The 4,709-nt window shown below is 41.2% G+C and overlaps 1 pseudogene; it reads left to right on the top strand.

Moving 5' to 3' along the window:
- The first annotated feature begins 482 nt into the window (after positions 1–482).
- LOC129035157 (nuclear receptor coactivator 4-like) lies at positions 483–2,294 on the top strand (annotated as a pseudogene).
- Positions 2,295–4,709: the final 2,415 nt, after the last annotated feature.

The following is a 4,709-nucleotide window of genomic DNA, read 5'->3' as shown; positions in this document are numbered from 1 at the left end:
GGCTGTTCAAATCTTTGCGCATTTTAAAATTGAGCTGTGTCTTCGTTATTGAATTTTGAGAGTTCTTTACATGTCGTGGGTAGGATACAAGTCTGTCTTTGTCCATTTTGTGCCGCTATAACAGAATACCTGAGACTATGTAATTTAAAGAACAGGAATTTATCTCACAGTCTGGTGGCTGGGAAGCCCAAGATCAAGACACCAGCAGATTTATTCTCTCGTTCAAGCTGGCATCCTTGTTGCTGTGTCTTCAGGGTAGGAGAATTGTGTTCCTCATGTGGCTGATTGATGCAAGACTCCTTACATGGAGTCAGAGCAATAGTAGGTAATACTGTTCTATGTAAAGAATAAAGGAGGAAGCAAAAAGGTTCCAGTCAGTTGAAAAGATTCCCTTTAAAAAGACTCCTCAGGAGTTTTGTGTGGGGCTGTCTCTGTCCACTCAAAGTCCCCCTGAATCACCCGGAGAGGGATTGGGAGCTGGAGCAGTGAGCAGAATGAATACCTCACATGACCAGAGTGGCTACTCCAGTAATAGAGAACCCCTTTTGAGGTGTAGTAATGCATGGAGGGACTTGGAACTTGCTATTGGTGGAGTTCCCTGGGCCGAACAGCAAATTAAAGATAACTTGTGAGAAGTCAAAGCTCAGATTCAGAGTTGTATAAGCTGTCACCTAGAATGCCTTACAAACTGTGAGGTGGCTGTATGAACAGTTAGACCTCATCTATCAGCTTAAAGAGGAGACATTTCAGCCACAGGCCCAGCAGCTCTACTGGTTATTGGGCCAGTTCAACGGTCTTATTCATTAACTGAAGTGCACCCAAAACAAAGATCTAGCCAAGTCTCTGTGTGCCTGGAGAGACTGGGCAGTTTGACCCTTAAGTTTGAAGATTAAACTGTCCTGCTCTTTGAAGCAGACACAACTGCTCTGCATGACTATCACCACATTTGGGTTTCTCAAGACCATTCAAATTCCTAAGCACTTCATGCCTCATGCTAGCTCATCAAATATCAGGCCCTTCCTGGAGAAGAGAGGCTATATCCTAATGCCAGAGCAGAAGTCAGCATCCAGCATCACAGATGTCCCTCTCAGGGAATGGCTTGGAAGCAACCGTACCAGTGGTCTTCAGGAACAACCCCCCAGGACTGGCTCACTCAAAAGCAGACCTTGGAGAACAGACTTCTTCCAGAGCCGGCAGTTTCTTCAGTAATGTTTCAGGCAACCTAAAGGGCTTTGAAAACTTGCTCCTCAAGAGTCAACAACAAGAAGTTCCTGAAAAACCAAGTTATCTAAAGTGACAGCCATTTTACTACCAGTTCTTTCTCCATTTAATTGAAAAGGTGGAAGATCTAGAGCTTTCTGATCAAAATGCGATGATCTATCTGAGTGGCTGGTGACTTCTCAGGAATCCTATAAGCTGGAGAAGCCTGAGAATGGCAGTTGTGAAACCAGTGAGAAGTTTAAATTCTTGTTCCAGTCCTACAATGTGAATGATTGGCTTGTCAAAACCAACTCCTATATCAACTGTTGGGGCAACCAGTCCAATAGTGTAGAGATTTTGAAAAACCTGGGCAATGTGAAGTGCCTGAATGACTACTTGGAGGCCAAGAAACTATTGTCTACCCTCAGCATCATTTCTGAGGATTGACTTGTCCAGAACCATCAGGATCCATATAAAGTAGAGGACATATGCAGAGCCAATGAGCCCTGCACAAGTTTTGCAGAGTGTATGATGAGAATTGAGAAGGAAGCTCTGTGTAAGTGGCTTCTAAAGAAAGATGGACAAAATAATGGGACGCCTGTGGAACCCAAACCTGAGCCTGAGAAGCATCAAGATTCCCTGAATATGTGGTCCTGTCCTTCAAGAGAAGAACAAGCTAAGGCATCAAAGGCAACGGCTCCTTCTAGAACTGCTGATTCAAGTCATAAACAACAGTCCCTTGTCAGAGTGGCTAATCGGGCCCCCATATAAGGAAGGAAGTCCCAAGTACTGAGGACAGGGCTGGCCAACAAAAGCTTAAAAGCCCCACAATCACTTCCTGGTGTCCCTTTAATACAGCTGACTGGATCCTGCCAGGAAAGAAGACGGGCACCCTCAGCCAGTGATCCTCTGGAGAAGACAAGTGGCTACTTCAGAAGAAGGGCCAGGAAGTATTACTTAATCCACCCCTACAAGAGGAACATAACTTCCCCCAAGACCATGATGGCTACCCTACAGTTTGTGATCTCTTTGCCTGTATGAAGCTTAAAATCGAGAAAGAGAAGTGATTATATCAAACTCCTTTACAGATGTGAAGGAACAGACCAGAGTTCAGCAGCTTTTCTGCAGATTATTACACATCCATGAGCTAAGTGACTGTGGCTTGCCAAATCATTGTGTTTCCAGGTCCGACCAGTTAGCTTAGTCCCTTTCCTGCCTAAATTTGAACTAGTGAAGCAAAATACGTCATCGGATTATGAGTTACTATTTAAACAAAAAATGCTGAGGTGACTCAGTTCTTTCCTTTTTACAGAAGTATTAATTCATCCCACACTAGAAATGTAGCACCTTGGTGGAGTTTTTCACAAGCCTCCCATGCTCCTTAGATTGGGTTGTTACTAAAAGTACATTAAAACACTGTAGTTTTAAAAAGAAGTATTTCTGTAATTGAAGTGTATTGTATTCTAAAGCTAGTAAACTTCCCTTTTGTTCTTTAGCTGCTTCTCTTGCTGTGTTTTCTTCTATTAGAGGCTGAAATAATTTTTCTGTTCTATTTATATTTTGCACAAAAAATTAATCCTGCCAGTAGTGATTACCAAAACATGTACTAATAACCTTGGTAATTTTTGACACTAATTACCAAACATTTTAGCCTACATGTTAGTTTTACATCATTTTTCTTCTTCACTTGAAAGAAACTGAGCTACTGCAATTTTTTTCTTTATTCCTTTTTCTAAATCAAGCTTGTCCAACCCATGGCCCACAGGCCCCAGGATGGCTTTGAATGTAGCCCAACACAAATTTGTAAGTTTTCTTAAAACACTAAGAGATTTTTTTGTGTGTGATTTTTTTTTTTTTAGCTCATCAACTATTATCAGTGTATTTTATGTGTGGCCCAAGACAATTCTTCTTCTTCCCATGTGGCCCAGGGAAGCCAAAAGATTGGACATCCCTGCTCTAAATGTTATTGGAGTATCCAGTGAGCTCTTTTAGAAGGGCTCTGTATTGTTTTAAGACCATTTTTCAAGGTAGTTTTAGACTCTTTTCAAAATATTCTACAGATCTACACAGGGTTTAAAAGAGCCCCAGTGCTGACTAAGAGCAAATAGGTAAGACATGTTGGAAATGTAGTGCAGTACTTGAACCACTCACTATCCTAGGGATTACTGGTGTATCCTCTGTAAATGGAAGCTGAACTTGACCCCTGGTGCTTTTAACTAGGGATAAAGTTGTCCTCTCACTGTAAGCACAGCATACCTGTACCTCTGAAAGTACAAAGCAGCGACATTTTAGTAAATAGGCTGCTTACAACACTTGTACCTTGGGGTGTTCATTGAAGCTTTATGAAAACTGATGTTTTCTCAGTATCTTTAAACTCATGTCCATGCTTTAAAAAGTCTCCAGGAGAGAAATGGGGTTTATAATATTTTAAAATTCTCTAAGATATCTTCACCGCTTTCCAGACTTTGAAACTATGAAGCTTCTCAACTGCCTATGTTATTGGAAATACTTTTGGGAAAATGTCATGGTCCCACAATGTCACTGTCATACAGCTTTACTAAAGTTCTTTGAACCACAGCTGAAAAGAGCTTTGTATTATTCCTTAAGCCCCACCCAGATATCATTTAGAACTATTATAATAATAAAGATGATGGGTAAAAAAAACTTAAGGACGGCCGGACATGGTGGCTCGCGCCTGTAATCCCAGCACTTTGGGAGGCTGAGGCCAGCGCATCACCTGAGGTGGGAAGTTCAAGACCAGCCTGACCAACATGGAGAAACCCCGTCTCTACTAAAAATACAAAATTAGCTGGGCGTGGGGGTGCATGCCTGTAATCCCAGATACTTGGGAGGCTGAGGTAGGAGAATCACTTGAACCCAGGAGGTAGAGGTTGTGATGAGCTGAGACAGTGCCATTGCACTCCAGCCTGGGCAACAAGAGTGAAACTGTCTCAAACAAAAAAAAAAAAAGAAAAAAAAAAACCTAAGGAGTCTTTCCAGTATCTTAAGTTGCAGCTAACTTTGTAGTTTCTTTTTGGGGCCTAACACACTGTATTTTACATTATCAAAGCGTAATTTACATTTATCACTATGTTAATGAGTATGTACAATATTCTTTTGCTTGGATGCATTTTGTACCTAACTCCATTAAAAGCATAACAGCCATTTAAATAAAAAAGCTTCCTCAGAGCCTTCTCCCAATAACTGTCACCACTGCCACCTGTCCCTACCTTGAAGAGAGGTGGGGAAATGTATGATTTTAAAAGACTGAGAACAATGCCACTTCTACCATATAGGGCATCCGTACTGAAAGAAGGGGAGAACAGATACTGGGTAGATAATCACAAGTTTTAAAAAAAAACTTCTAAGCTAAAGAGTCTCTCTTCAGGCCAAGTCATGCAAACATTGTGTGAGAGACACAGCTTAATCTATATTATAATTGATATATCTTACATGCAATGATAGCAATTCCAAAAGAGCTGGTAAACACATTGAATAGTGAATAAGAC

The sequence above is a fragment of the Pongo pygmaeus genome, chromosome 3, assembly GCF_028885625.2.
Source record: "Pongo pygmaeus isolate AG05252 chromosome 3, NHGRI_mPonPyg2-v2.0_pri, whole genome shotgun sequence".
Classification (NCBI taxonomy): domain Eukaryota; kingdom Metazoa; phylum Chordata; class Mammalia; order Primates; family Hominidae; genus Pongo; species Pongo pygmaeus.
This window is presented reverse-complemented; position numbering and strand designations above follow the sequence as displayed.